Here is a 16,710-nt window from a genome sequence, read left to right as displayed (position 1 = left end):
TGAAACATAGGAAACTTTAAGAAAAATATGGTATTGATTGGCTAAACCAAAAATTCTGAAAATTTTATGGATAGAAGATATACGAGTCTATTTTCAGGTAAAATTAACGGCACTTGATTTGGAGTTTCATAGCTCCAGTTATAAATGATTTAGTGACTATTGTTCAGGAAGACAGCTTGCAGTGAGATTATGATTATGTGGTAAACATTGACAAAAATTTGTTAATGAGTTGCTTATTGATTTCTTATAAGCTTACTATGATCTGTAGGTGTGGTTGGCCGAATATTGTAAGGGGTTAATACATAGTTTGTATTTGAATAGTTAGATTAACGTGTTAGTAATCCAATTGTAGGCGGTTCGTGTGTGGATCTCGTCAGCATATCGTCGCAAACAGGTGTGTAATTAACACCCTCTTTCTTAGTCTAGATCGGCAAAAGCTGAAAAGCCGAAATGCCGAAAACTGGTATTTTGTAGATTTGTGAGTGTGCGAATGCTCGTAAGGTAAATTGATTAATGTTTTTGGTAAGATGCAATGTTTGGACTTCAAAGTGCATGATTTACGTGCCTCGATATTTTTGGGCTTAATGGGCCAAAATTGGAATGATGGGCCAACAGGCCCAATTCGTAAGAACCCTCAGTAGTGATTACATTAGTAAGTGAAAAGTAGGAATATGCACAAAAACCCTAAAATAGATAAATTACTGAAATACCTTTAAAAGTGGAAAATTTATAGTTTTACCCTAGTAGATAAATTACCAAATACCCCTAGGTTAAATTGACCGAAATGCATGTTTGATTTGTTATTTATCGCATGCCATGTTGTTATTATCTGATGCATGGGATTGGGATATTGACGGAGGAAGAACTGAAAGTGGCTTGTCCACGTCTTGGAGACTTTGCCTCAATTCTATCGTTAATCGAGCGTGCAAGGCAAGCTCGTGGAGTGTTAAATTTGGGTGGGTTGAGCTATTCCCACATGGAGTGTAGGGCTGGTACGGGTGGAGTGTAGTGGTTGGTGGGTTGAGTAGTCTCCCCAAATGGGCTTGCATATGTTATTGATGTTGCATGTATTTTGAAATGGGCCTATGGGCCATACTGTTATCTGAATAAGGGGCTAAGGCCCAGTTTATTGTAATCTGAAAAGGGCTCTGGTCCAGTACCACTGTTACTGAATGGGCTTAGGCCCAATAGGCTTGAGCTGACTTGGGCTTTGAATGGGTTTTCCTTACACACTGAGTTTCCCCAAACTCACCCCTTTTATTTTCATCCACGCAGGAAATCCCCAACCATAGTGGGCTTGGAGTTGTGAGGGAATTCGGAGTGGCCACACGTTCTGAAAGTTTGATTTTCTTTTGGTGAACTAGACATCCTTTTATTTACGTTTGAAGTTTTAGGTTTTTAAATGTAATAAGGCCGCTTAATTATTTTTGATGGTTTTAATATGTATTACTAAGATAGGTATTACTTTTTTTAACTGTTGAAATTGGATAGCTTTAGGGCGCGTTTTCAAAAACAACAATTGATTTCAAAATAACACGACAACAAGCAAAGCTTCCGCAATGAAAGTATTTTCCAAAATTAATCACTTTTCCTAAAAATGACTTAATCAAATCGGTTTCCTAGAAATGTCCATGACGTTAAGGTGTGGCAATGGCGGTATGCATGTCTAGGATTAGATCCGAAGGGACCTTGGTACTTAAGCAGTCCGATGGACTTATCACCTCTTTTCCGGTTTCCTACCTGGTGCACAGCTTCCATTCACTTTAACCTATAATGAAATTATCTTTTAAAACACTAAGTAAGTTTTTTTGGATCAACAATATAAAATGTTTTGAACGCTTCAATGTGGCATGTCGGATCCGGTCATAACATCTGGGCCGAGTTTGGGGTGCTACATTTGAAATCTATTATTTCATATCGAGATCCGAGATTTACATCGAGATTTTAGGGCGAACTTTACGAGGCTCTAGGCACTAAGCTTAATTTCAGCACAGTGTTTCATCCTCAGACTAACGACAATTAGAACGAGTGATTCAGATTCTGGAAGATATGTACAGATGTTGTATACTCGAATTTGAAGGTAACTGGGAAAAGTACCTACTGTTAGCTGAATTTTCTTATAATAACAATTTTTAATCCAGTATAAAAATGACACCTCTTGAAGCTCTTTACGGGAGAATGTAATAGCCCGTTTATAGGTCAAATCAAAACAGTGGTTTCGAGACCACAAATCCGAAGTACAAATATTTATTTTATTACTATTTTAAGTTCTACAGCATGATCGAATAATTGTTTGAAAATTTCGTTAAAAAATTTTATCGATTGAGTACTCAATTTTACTAGAAGTGTTAAATTGCAATAGGTGCAAAACTTGATATCTATAGATTAAAGGTGTCTAATTGCTATAAAATTTTAATTGGAAGTCCTTATGTGGTAATTAGAACATTGTATAAATTGGTGGACAAAAATAAACATGGTTAGGTGAAATTTTAAAGTTATGCATTAAGAGTATTTTAGTAATTTGGTAAATAAAGACAAAATTAACTAAAATAAAAGTGTCCATCTTCTTCAATTTCATCCCCCATAGCCAAAAATTTCAAGGGGACCATAGTTAGGGTTTGGCCAACTTTCAAGCTCGATTGTAAGTCCGTTCTTGTTCCGTATTAATGATTTCTATATTTTTAAGGTTATGGTAACTTGATCTAGCTATTTCAAGGACTAATTTGAGAGAAAGTTAAAATTTTACCCATGTCGAATATGTTTGCATTTTGATTTTTGATGGTAGAAAATACATGTTAGTTGTTAGTTAAACAACATTTGTAAAGTGATTTTCGGTAAAAAGGTCAAATAGGGACTTATTTGTAAAATGTTATAAAATGTGAGGAAAATGTGAATAAATGAAAAATGTGGGTTTTTAGGAGTAAGGGTAAGGTTTGGCTAGGCTTGGGTTGTGAAGAAATTGAAATAAATTCATTTTACGAGCCTAAGGACTAAATTGCAAAATGCTGAAATGTTAGGGGAAAAAATGTAATTTTTGCCATAATGTGTTTTTGGACTATATTGAATAATGTGATGATTAAATAAGTTAAATTTGACATTATAGATCAAGAAAAACAAAGTTTAGATCTAGATCGGGGGAAAAACAAAATAATTGACGAATAGATTCCTTTTGCCGTTTTTGCATCCGAGGTAAGTTCGTATATTAATAAACTTTATTATAATTATATTTTAAATGTTTTAATACTGCATAAATTGTATGAACAACTCTACGGACACGTTTGACGACGTTTTGGCAAGCAAGAAATCCCAATCGAACCCTAGGAATAGATTAGGATACAAGTGACATGTCACTAGGGTATTATGTTATGAGATCCGGGTGCTGGTCCTGTACGTCCTACCGGTGGCTGTGTATACCGACATATGCTGTTGTTACTTGACAGCTTGTGTGAGCAGCATCGTGTAGCTACGTCTTGACTGACAACTTGTGTGAACAGGCTCGTTGATGGCTCGAGAGCGAGCATTTATGTGTTATGAGATTGAGGTAGCAATGGCTACATAAGTGGCACTTTGTGTGTAAGATTTCCCGAGTATCCGATATTATTATTCTGAGTGGTTCATGGGTATGTTAAAGTTGAGAATAAATATGAAACCATTATGAGATGGTTCAGGTATGTGCATATAGCTTATGATTATTAAATTTGCAAAATGATGAATTCAAGGTAAGTTTGTGGTGGAACGAATTATGGTTATGAGATTATGGCAAATTAAATTGTCCTATATTATATTACTTGAATGTTAAATGTATGGCAAGATTTGCTTATTTCTTTCATACTAGCTTACTAAGCTATATAGCTTACTCCGCTTTTTTCCATGTTTTATAGTGTTATCAAGCTAGCTCGAATTGGAAATCGTCAGAGATCGCATCACACTATCAAATTGTCATTTTGGGTATCAATGATCTTAAACATTTTGGGTATATGCCATGTATAGGGACTTGGTCATTTTGATATATGTGACATTATGAATTTGGCCAAATGTGTGGGGTTATATTTGTTTAAGGAGATTTGGTATTTAGCCATGTAATTTGCTTATATTGGGTAAAATGGTTGTAAGCCTATTTATATAAGTATATGTGCCAATGCCTTTTGTTTATGTTTTTTATAATGGGTTGCTATATGCTTATTCATGGCTAAATAGCTTTGTAGTGAAATGATTGAGTTTGGTTCATTAGTATCCTAGAAGATCCATATGATATAATGCATATTAATGGTAGCCATATTGAAGCTTGTAGAATGTGAGTTTGGTATGATTGGATTTGGTAAAATATGATGTTGTAAGTATGTTAAGTGTTGTTAACGAAACGACATGTTTTAGCCTTGATTGTGGATGTCTTGGTTGCCTAAATATGCTATTATTTGTACCATTAAAGTTGTGAAGGTGTGTGTGCAAATGAGGGTGACAAATGGCTTGGTAAATAGCCTTTATTTTGTCCACACGGGTAGACACATAGGCGTGTGTCTAGGCAGTGTGTATGTTCCATGGGCATGTGTTTTGGCCGTGTGTCCCCTGCACCTTAATTTTGAGAAATAGAATGCTCAGAATTGAGCACACGGGCAGAGATACGGACGTGTGTCTCAGCCGTGTAAGGGACATAGCCTCAAGCACAGGCGTGTGTCCTGACTGTGTGAAATCTGCATCTATTTTATGAAAATTAAATTAACCACACGGCCTAGCACACGGGCGTGTGACTTGGCCGTGTGACTTCCATTTGTTCATGCTTTGAAAGTCAGAGAGTTTGTAACACCCCTTACCCGTTACCGTCGCCGGAACAGGATACAAGGTATTACCAGAACATAACACATACCATTAAACATAACCGAAATATAAATATGTCATCCAATTTGATAGTGCATCGTATAATATATGTCTTGAACAATATTAGCCAACTTTAATGGCTTGTACAAATTAGCTGGTCGAGTACTGTAACTAATATTTTAAACCTAGACAAATATGACACGTAACAAAATAATTAAGCCTACTATACATGCCATAATTCAAAACGTTTAGTTCAAATACCCTAAAGTATGATAGTGCGGATAGATCTTCACGATCCTTAACTCTGAGCAAGCGAAGAACACTATAAGACAAAAGAGAGAAACAAAGTAAGCTTATAGCTTAGTAAGTAAGTATGTAAATACTAATTAAAAAAATCTAACATGTTTACACAACAATTCAAGTATATCTATTTTAACTTCACTATTCATTCCACTTTGATTAAGCTGTCTCTGCTGCGTCATATTCACTAAATAAATCATAACTCGAGTTACAAAACTCGAAATTCAAATCCGTAAAATTTCCTGAATCTAGACTCATAAAGCTTTTTGCTAATTTTTTTCTATAATTTTGGTTCAGCCTATTAGTACAGTTTATTAGTTAAAGTTTCCCTGTTACACAGCTCGACTGATCTGACCTCTGTTCACTACAAATTGAATTTCTCTCAGTACACAATTCAAACAACCCTGAAGTCTATTTCATTTAAAACTAGTCTCAATAAGGAATTTAGGCATGTAAACTATATTTCTTAATTTTCTTTGTACAATTTTTAATGATTTTTCAAAGTTGGAACAGGGATCACGTATTCATCCTGGGCAAGTCACATACAATTGTAAATATCTCAAAATATAGAATTCCTTTGCTTGCTCTGTTTCTTTTATATGAAAGTAGACTCATTAAACTTTAATTTCACATCTCATTCAACCTCTAATTATATTCCTCCTATTTTTGGTGATTTTTCAATATCACATCACTGCTACCATCTAAAAACAGTTTTAATGCTAATTTCACTCTTTCACACATTCTTTATGCTAACCTCATTTTATCTTATATATGTATATACCACAAATCATTTTCACCACATTTCATTCACCATAAGTGTAGGTCCAAACCACAATATCACCACAAAACCATCCCGTTGAACAATTCGGATCAATCCTCGATATTTAATGGTTTCAAAGACACACCCCACCATCATACTTCGCTTAGTTCGGCTCTCTTGTACACATGGTGAACACTTAGTACCACTCATGCGACCCAACCGATTTGTCTCGTAGCTCTCTTGTCTACATGGTGTCCTTCACTTGGAATCACGCATGCGACCTAGCTACATTTATCTTTCACGTAGCTCTCTTGTCTACATGGTGTCCTTCACTTGGAATCACGCATGCGACCTAGCTACATTTATCTTTCACGTAGCTCTCTTGTCTACATGGGATACATCTCGTATCACACATGTGACCTAGCTACTACAGGTGTCTCGTAGCTTTCTTGTACTCATGATGTGCACTCAGCATCATACATGTGACCTAGCTACGCTCCTCTATTTCATTCGATCTCTCCGAATGTTCAACCGGATCTCTCTCTATATTTATTTCCATTCTTCCAATAGTCGATTTATATTTTAACATCAGCTAGTATATTTATATAATAGGCTGAAATATAAGAATGTACATGAAATTATTGTAATATTTACATACAAACTTACCTTGGTGCAAAATGTGGAAATTTTGCAATTTAGTCCAAAACTTTTTCCTTCCCCTGCTCGAGATCAATTCGCGTCTTTCTTGATTATGGAGCTTGAAAATTGAAGAAACCCTAGCTATGGAGAGAGGAGAATTCGGCAGCAACTAAGGAGGATGATGATCAATTTTGTGTTATTTTTCCCATTTTATTTCATTTAATATCCAAATGACCAAAATGCCCTCCTTACTAAACTTTCAAAATTCCTTCCATGTCCTAATTTTGTCCATGAACTTAAAATTGGTCAAATTGCTATTTAAGACCTCCTAATTAATATTCCAAAACAATTTCATACTAAAACTTCGGGATGCAAATTTTGCAACTTATTCGATTTAGTCCCTACTTTCAATTTAAGCACTTTAGGCATAGAATTTCATCACGAAATTTTCACACAATCATGCAATCATATCATAAACCCCAAAATAATTATAAAACAATTATTTCTATCTCGGATTTGTGGTCACGAAACTACTATTCCGATTAGGCCCTAATTCGGGTTGTCACAATTCTCCCCTTTTGAGATTTTCGTCCCGAAAATCTTACCGAGAAAGAGGTTTGGGTACTTGTTTCCTCATAGCTTCCTCGGGTTCCCACGTAGCCTCTTCTATCCCATGTCCGTGCCACAATACTTTCACTAAAGCTATACTTTTATTTCTTAACTGCTTAACCTCTCGAGCCAAAATCTTTATTGGTTTCTCCTCATAGGTCATATCCGATCGAATCTCAATTTCATTGGGAAATCACATGTGAAGGATCGAACGATAACGTCATAACATTGATACATGAAATTATGAATTCTTTCTAACTCTGCCGGTAAGGCCAACCGATATGCCATTGGTCCAATTCTCTCAAGAATCTCAGACGGCCCAATAAAACGCGGACTCAACTTGCCTTTTCGACTAAATCTCGAAACTTTTTCCATGGTGACACCTTCAAGAACACTTTATCACCCACCGAAATTCAATCTCTTTTCTTTTTAAATCAGCATATGACTTTTGTCGATCTGAAGCGACTTTCAAGCAATCCCGAATTACTTTTATTTTCTCTTGGTTTCTTTAACTAGATCAACTCCATGAATCTGCTTTCTCACTAAGCTCGGTCCAATATAAAGGAGTTCGACACTTACGACCATACAAGGCTTCAGACGGTGCCATTTGTATACTTGATTGATAACTGTTATTATAGGCAAACTCAATCAAAGATAGATATTTCTCCCAACTACCTCCAAATTCTAAAACACAGCATCTAAGCATATCTTCGAGTACCTGGATTACTCTTTCCGTTTGACCATCTGTTTGTGGATGAAATGCGGTACTAAAGTTCAATTTTGTACCCAAAGCTTCTTGTAACTTTTTCCAAAATCTCGAGGTAAATCTTGGATCTCTATCGATATTATAGACATAGGTACTCCGTGCAACTTCACAATTTCAAAGAATATATAATTCGCTAATTTATCAAGTGAGTAATCGGTGCGTCTTGGTATAAAGTGGGTGACTTTGTTAATCTATCAACCACTACCCAAACAAGATCCTTCTTTTTAGGAGTTAAAGGCAAACCGGTTACAAAATCCATGGTAATCTTGTCCCATTTCCACTCGGGCACCATTACCGGTTGAAGTAATCCTCAAGGCACTTGATGTTCAACTTTTACTTGTTGATGATCAAACACTTGGTTACAAATTCGAAATGTTCCTTTTCATACCGCCACCAATACTGACTTCTTTAAATCATTATACATTTTGTGCTACCAGATGAACGATAAACACCATTGTGCGCCTCATGTAATATTTTACGAATCAATTTATCGTTTTTCAAGACACATATCCTGTCTCGAAACATCAAATAGTCATCCGGTCCAACTCGAAAATCTGAGTCGTAACTCGATTCGCATTGAGTTCTCATGATCCGCAACTCACTATCATTCTTTTGAGCATCACAAATCAATCGGAGAAATAACGGTTTAGCTCTCATCTCGCTAAGATTGACCCATCATCGACAATGCTAACCCCGTGTTCATGGTTCTCAAAGTAAAAAGAAATTTTCGCTCAAGGCGTCAAGAACTACATTTGCTTTTCCGGATGATAATCAATCACTAAATCATAATCCTTTAATAATTCAAGCCATCTTCATCATGCAGATTCAGATCCTTTTGATTCATCAAGTACTTCAAACTTTTGTGATCGGTAAAAATTCAGCATTTTTCACCGTACAAATAATGTCGCCAAATCTTCAAGGCAAAAAACAATGGCGACGTTCCAAATCATGTGTAGGATAGTTCTTCTCATGCGGTTTTAACTGTCTCAAGCATAAGATACCACTTTACCCTCTTGCATCAACACACATCCAAGGCACATCAATGATGCATCACTATAAATTACTGAACTCCTTTCCGACTCGGTCAGTACTAAAATTGGTGCTTCAGTCAATCGTGCTTTCAATTTTTCAAAACTTTGTTGACATTTATCAGTCCATTCAAACTTAACATTCTTTTGCAACAACTTAGTCATAGGAGAGGCAATCATCGAAAATCCTTCAACAAAACGTCTATAATACCCGGCTAAGCCTAAAAAGCTTCTAACCTCGGATACATTCTTGGGTGGTTTCCAATCAACGATCGCAGAAATCTTGCTTGGATCCACCCGAATACCATCACCTGAGACTATATGCCCCAAAATCCGACTTCACGGCCGAACTCACTTTTACTAAACTTGGCAAACAGTTTCTTTTCTCTCAAGATCTGCAATATAGTTCTCAAGTGTTCGGCATGTTCAGACTCATCTCGAGAATAAATTAAAATGTCATCTATAAACACTACTACAAACTTATCCAAATATGGTCGGAAGATCCGATTCATTAAGTCCATAAATATAGTGGAGCATTTGTTGTCGAAAGGCATCACAAGAAACTCATAATGTCCATACCTTGTCCTAAAGGCGGTTTTCGCACATCGACTCCTTAACTCTCAATGGTAGTAACCGGACCTCAAATCAATCTTTGAAAACACTGTGGCCCCTTTAACCGATCGAATAAATCATCAATCCTCGAACGGTACTTGTTCTTTATAGTCACCTTATTAAGTCGACGGTAATCAATGCAAAGTCTCATTGAACCATCCTTCTTCTTTACTGAATAATACAGAGCACCCAGGGAGAGAAACTCGGTCTCACAAATCCTTTGTCCATTAACTCCTACAATCGAGCCTTCAATTCTTTTAATTCATTGAGCCATTCTATATGGAGCAATCGAGATCGGTGCGATGCCGCAACAAATCAATGGCAAAATCTATCTCTCTGTTCAAGGCAACCTGGCAATTCCTCGGAAATACATCCGAAACTCACAGACTATCAGATCGATTCAAATTTCAGTTGAGGCAACTCAATATTCATTACATAAGCGGATAAGCTTCACACCCTTTTCTCATGTATTTACGTGCGGACATGTGCGAAATCACCATAGGCAATTTATTTGATTCATCTGTTTCAACCCACGAAATTTCTCCATTTTCACATTTCAACTCTAGTGTCTTTTGTTTACAATCTACCTTAGCATCATACAATGTTAACTAGTCCATTCCCAAGATAACGTCAAACTCACCAAATGGTAACAACATCAAGTTGGCGGAAAAGCAGTGACCTTGAATCATTAATGGGCAATTCTTGCAAACCTTGTCAACTAGCACATATTGGCCTAAGGGTTCGACACTTTAATCGTAAACTCAAGAAATTCAACAGCAACTTTTATTGGATACTAAATTCATGCAAATATAGGAATGAGTGGACCCGGATCAATCAATGCAATAACAATAGTATCATAGAGAAAAATGTACCAAGAATAACATCGGAGATGATGCATCTTCTCGGCACGTATAGCATAAGCTCTAGCAGTGCTCTAGCTTCGATCTTGCCGTTAAATCTTTCATCACCGTTTACTACTAGTCCCACCTCCAAGGTATTTCTCGGTGGTCTACCTCTACTAGCGGTGGTATTCATCTAGCACTCAAATCTTTCTTCTTTAACTTTCTCCGGACAATCTCTAATAAAATGCTCGCGAGAACCGCTTTGAAACAAGCTCGCTCGGTCCCCCAACACTCACCATAATGTTGCCTGCCACATTGCTGACACTCGGGCTTTCTAGGTCGCACATTACCCACACTTGCCACCGAAATAGCTTGAGCTTTAGACCCCGAATATGCTCTACCACGATCTCTGTGTGAATCCCCAATTGAAACTGTCATTCGAGGGTTTGTCTCTTTGGACCTCTTTGGTTGAGATTGAAATGGCTTGCTTATCTGTCTTTTTCTGACATCTCGGGCCTCAATAGCAGCTTTTCTTCTTTCTTTGTTCAATTCTTCGGCTTTAAGAGCTCGATCAACCAATACTACAAATTCTTTCAACTCTAAAATTCCTACAAGCACTTTAATGTCCTCATTCAGCCCGTCTTCAAATCTTCTACACATAATGGCCTCGGTGGACACACATTCTGGGCATACTTGTTGAGTCTTACAAATTCGAGTTCATACTCTCTACTGACATTTTCCCTGCTTCAATTCAAGGAACTCCTTCCGTTTTGATCAATAAATCGCGACTTATGTATTTCTTTCTAAATTCTTCCCGGAAGAAATCCCAAGTAACTTTTTCTTTTGGCACCACTGCAACCAAAGTCTTCACCGGTGGTAAGTCGAATCTCTCAAAAGTGATCTGACACACTTTAAGCATTCCTCGGGTGTACATGAGAGCTCATCAAATACACGGGTAGAATTTTCAAGCCGAATTCCGCTTTCTCGGGATCATCATCGACCTTTGCTCTAAACTCTTGCCCCTTGTTTTGAATCTTGTCAACCGGAGGCTTGTTCATTCTTACCAAATCTATACCTTGAGCAGCTCTACAGAATCGTCCGAGGTATAGGAGGGGTGGAGGAGGTTGAGCATTTGGATTTGCTCGAATAAATTCAAGATACCAATTGTTCATCATTTGGAGAAAGGCATCCGAGCCTCATCTCCTTGTCTCAATGTCTCAGTCTACTTTCCACAGTAGCGGTCCCTTGTGCGGGGCCGGCGCATTACTAACAACATCATCACCGCAGCCCTTGAGGATCCATTACTATATTAAAACAAAACACGTTTAGAATAATCGAGTCACCACACTATCACAATATTTTTATGGCATGTATAGCTAGACTTTTACACACACTTTATTAGTCCGAGAACCGACTAAACCATAGCTCGATACCACTAAATGTAACACCCTTACCTGTTACTGTCATGCGAACAGATACAAGGTATTACGAACATAACACATACCATTAAACATAACCGAAATATAAATATGTCATCCAATTTGATAGTGCATCGTATAATATATGTCTTGAACAATATTAGCCAACTTTAATGGCTTGTACAAATTAGCTGGTCGAGTCTTCAGTAACTAATATTTTAAACCTAGACAAATATGACACGTAACAAAATAATTAAGCCTACTATACATGCCATAATTCAAAACGTTTAGTTCAAATACCTAAAGTATGATAGTGCGGATAGATCTTCACGATCCTTAACTCTGAGCAAGCCAAGAACACTATAAGACAAAAGAGAGAAACAAAGTAAGCTTATAGCTTAGTAAGTAAGTATGTAAATACTAATTAAAAAAATCTAACATGTTTACACAACAATTCAAGTATATCTATTTTAACTTCACTATTCATTCCACTTTGATTAAGCTTTGTCTCTGCTGCGTCATATTCACTAAATAAATCATAACTCGAGTTACAAAACTCGAAATTCAAATCCGTAAAATTTCCTGAATCTAGACTCATAAAGCTTTTTGCTAATTTTTTCTATAATTTTGGTTCAGCCGATTAGTACAGTTTATTAGTTAAAGTTTCCCTGTTACACAGCTCGACTGATCTGACCTCTGTTCACTACAAATTGAATTTCTCTCAGTACACAATTCAAACAACCCTGAAGTCTGTTTCATTTAAAACTAGTCTCAATAAGGAATTTAGGCATGTAAACTATATTTCTTAATTTTCTTTGTACAATTTTTAATGATTTTTCAAAGTTGGAACAGGGGATCACGTATTCATCCTGGGCAAGTCACATACAATTGTAAATATCTCAAAATATAGAATTCCTTTGCTTGCTCTGTTTCTTTTATATGAAAGTAGACTCATTAAACTTTAATTTCACATCTCATTCAACCTCTAATTATATTCCTCCTATTTTTGGTGATTTTTCAATATCACATCACTGCTACCATCTAAAAACAGTTTTAATGCTAATTTCACTCTTTCACACATTCTTTATGCTAACCTCATTTTATCTTATATATGTATATACCACAAATCATTTTCACCACATTTCATTCACCATAAGTGTAGGTCCAAACCACAATATCACCACAAAACCATCCCGTTGAACAATTCGGATCAATCCTCGATATTTAATGGTTTCAGCACACAGCCCCACCATCATACTTCGTTTAGTTCGGCTCTCTTGTACACATGGTGAACACTTAGTACCACTAATGCGACCCAACCGATTTGTCTCGTAGCTCTCTTGTCTACATGGTGTCCTTCACTTGGAATCACGCATGCGACCTAGCTACATTTATCTTTCACGTAGCTCTCTTGTCTACATGGTGTCCTTCACTTGGAATCACGCATGCGACCTAGCTACATTTATCTTTCACGTAGCTCTCTTGTCTACATGGGATACATCTCGTATCACACATGTGACCTAGCTACTCTGAGGTGTCTCGTAGCTTTCTTGTACTCATGATGTGCACTCAGCATCATACATGTGACCTAGCTACGCTCCTCTATTTCATTCGATCTCTCCGAATGTTCAACCGGATCTCTCTCTATATTTATTTCCATTCTTCCAATAGTCGATTTATATTTTAACATCAGCTAGTATATTTATATAATAGGCTGAAATATAAGAATGTACATGAAATTATTGTAATATTTACATACAAACTTACCTTGGTGCAAAATGTGGAAATTTTGCAATTTAGTCCAAAACTTTTCCTTCCCCGCTCGAGATCAATTCGCGTCTTTCTTGATTATGGAGCTTGAAAATTGAAGAAACCCTAGCTATGGAGAGAGGGAGAATTCGGCAGCAACTAAGGAGGATGATGATCAATTTTGTGTTATTTTTCCCATTTTATTTCATTTAATATCCAAATGACCAAAATGCCCTCCTTACTAAACTTTCAAAAATTCCTTCCATGTCCTAATTTTGTCCATGAACTTAAAATTGGTCAAATTTCTATTTAAGACCTCCTAATTAATATTCCAAAACAATTTCATACTAAAACTTCGGGATGCAAATTTTGCAACTTATTCGATTTAGTCCCTACTTTCAATTTAAGCACTTTAGGCATAGAATTTCATCACGAAATTTTCACACAATCATGCAATCATATCATAAACCCCAAAATAATTATAAAACAATTATTTCTATCTCGGATTTGTGGTCACGAAACCACTATTCCGATTAGGCCCTAATTCGGGTTGTCACAGAGTTACACGGGTTAGGGACACGGGTGTGTGTGACCACACGGCCTGACCACACAGGCATTTCTTGAGCCACATGGGTGTGTGACCCCTGTACATGACAAAAACTTTTTTCTAAGTTTTGTAAAAATTTCTTAAGTTCTCGATTTAGTCTCGAACCATTTTTAATGCATGTTTTAAGTCTTGTAGGCTCGTATTAAGGACTATATGATTGAATGCAAATGGTTTTTAATTTGGTTAAAAATTTAGGACTCAGAGTTGTATGATTGTTACGATGTAAGTCTAGTAATGCCTCATAACCCTGTTCTGGCGTTGAATACGGGTGAGGAGTGTTACAGAGAAAGTGTAAAACACAGTTGTATTGGTCAGAATTGAGTGAATTTAAAATGGTGAGAATTGATTTGATCCAAGAAACAAAAGACAAAATTTTAATTATTCGGGATTGTTTGAAAGCTGCATTTGATCGTCAGAAATCGTACGCGGGTCTGAAAAGAAAAGATACATAATTTATTGTTGGTGATCGAGTATTCTTAAAAGTCTCTATGTGAAGAAAGTGTTGCATTTTGGCAAGAAAGGAAAGCTGAGTCTAGGATTTATAAGTCCGTACGAAATTTTTGAAAAAATCAAACCTGTAGCTTATAGATTAGCCTTGCCCTCTTAACTCGAGCAAATTCATAATGTGTACCACGTTTCAATGTTGAGACAATACATATCTGATCCTTCACTTGTGATTCCTCTTACTGAGATTGAGCTACAGCCAGACTTGTCGTATTCGGAAGAACCAGTGAGAACTTTAGCTCGAAAAGTCAAAGAACTGCGAAATAAATGAGAACCGCCATAAAAAGTCTTGTGGCATCGTCATGGTTCAAAAGAAGCTACCTTGGAAATAGAAGAACCAATGAAACTACAATATCTGAATCTATTTTCAGGTAACAATTTCGAGGACAAAATTTCCTAAGAGAGAGAGTTGTAACAACCCGATTTTTAGTGGTGACAGAACAGTGGTTTTGGGACCACAAATTTTCATCATGTTGACTCGTAAATATTATTTTTATAATATTTATAGAGTCACTAAAGTCATATTAAAATTTGGTTCTGGAATTTTAACGTTTAGATAGTTAATTAAAGAAAAAGGACTAAACTGAAAAATGTGTAAATGTTAGTAATTATTACAATTAGGTGATCAAATTGATTAGTTAATAGTTGAGGATGGACTTAAGTAGCAATTAAACCATAATTAATGTGTGGGAGGGCAATTAGAATTAAAAATGAAAGGAAATTTAATGATAATGGCATAATTGTAAATAAATAGAAATTTAAAATAAAACAAATTACTTCTTCATTTTTTTCTCACCCATTGCTGAAATAGCATAGAAAGAAACTTGGAGAATCGGCTAAGCATTGAAGCCTTGCATGTGAGTTCAATTTGTACTCGTTTCTTGTAATTTTTATGCTTTTGAGATCGTTGCAACTAGGTCCAACTAGCTCGTATCTTTGTTTTTATTTTGTTAAAAATTTTGGAAGTTTCCATTAATGAATATTCAATGTTTTTGATGAATAATGTGTATTTGGAACTTTGATTATGTTATTTGATGAATTTGTAAAGTGATTTTTGTTAGATTTTGATTTCAAGATTAAATTGTGAAAATGTCAAAATTTGAGGTTTTAATAGAGAATTTAATGATTATTAGGGACTTTTTAAGGGCCTAGTATATTTGGATAAAATATTTGTAACCCCCTAACCCGACCTAGATATTATGGTCGAATCTAGGTGTGTTACGAAGAATAGTTTTAAACTTATATCTTTTAAGCTACAACGTATCGTTTTATTAGTTTACTAGTCGGAGTCTTAATATCCGAAAAAACTTGAGTTTATATGTAACAACCCGATTTTGGGCTTAGTCGAAACAGTAGTTTTGAGATCACAAATCCGAAGTCAGAGAAACTATTTTATTATTTTTAATATTATTTTATGTGTTATAGCATGATTATATAGGTGCATGAAAATTTTGATGAATTAATTTTTGCGATTGTGAGCCCAATTGTGAAAAAGGACTAAATTGCATAAAGTGCAAAAGTCCTATTTTGATAGCTAAGGGTGTTAAATAGCTAGAGAACCAAAAATTGGGGGTCTTTAAAGAGAAAATAGACCCTTGGATAAGTGATGGCCGGCCATAGGAGACAAAAGATAGATAAAGTCAAAGTTAGGTGGAAATTTGGTAATTTATTTGACCAAAATAAAATAAAATAACGAGGAAAAAGATATCATCTTTTTCTCACCCTCTTCATCACCGAAAATACCAGCAAAAATAGGGTTTGGAAGCTTGAAAAATTGCACCCACTCTTTACCTTCACAAGTAAGTGATTTTGATAGTTTTTCTTGATGATTTTTGTATTTTTGGACCCCTAGTAGCATGAGCTTTCAAATAAAGGGACTATTTTGCAAAATGTTTGAAAGTTTAGGGTTTTTACATGATAGTAAACATGTTGATTTCTGAAATTTTATGGAAGAAAATGAATCATGGTTGTTAAATAAACAACTTTTGTGAAGTAGTTTTCATGGAAACCCTAACTAGGGACCATTTTTGCATAAGTTATAAAATAGATGTTACATGTGTG

At 35.9% G+C, this 16,710-nt stretch overlaps 1 long non-coding RNA gene across 1 annotated transcript; it reads left to right on the top strand.

The window, feature by feature from the left end:
• Positions 1 to 268: 268 nt before the first annotated feature.
• LOC128283656 (uncharacterized) lies at positions 269 to 1,565 on the top strand. The gene is made up of 2 exons (XR_008274051.1): positions 269 to 394; positions 1,276 to 1,565. It is a non-coding gene; the product is annotated as an uncharacterized LOC128283656 (long non-coding RNA).
• The last annotated feature ends 15,145 nt before the right edge of the window (positions 1,566 to 16,710 follow it).

The sequence above is a fragment of the Gossypium arboreum genome, chromosome 11 (genome assembly GCF_025698485.1).
Source record: "Gossypium arboreum isolate Shixiya-1 chromosome 11, ASM2569848v2, whole genome shotgun sequence".
NCBI lineage: Eukaryota > Viridiplantae > Streptophyta > Magnoliopsida > Malvales > Malvaceae > Gossypium > Gossypium arboreum.
This window is presented reverse-complemented; position numbering and strand designations above follow the sequence as displayed.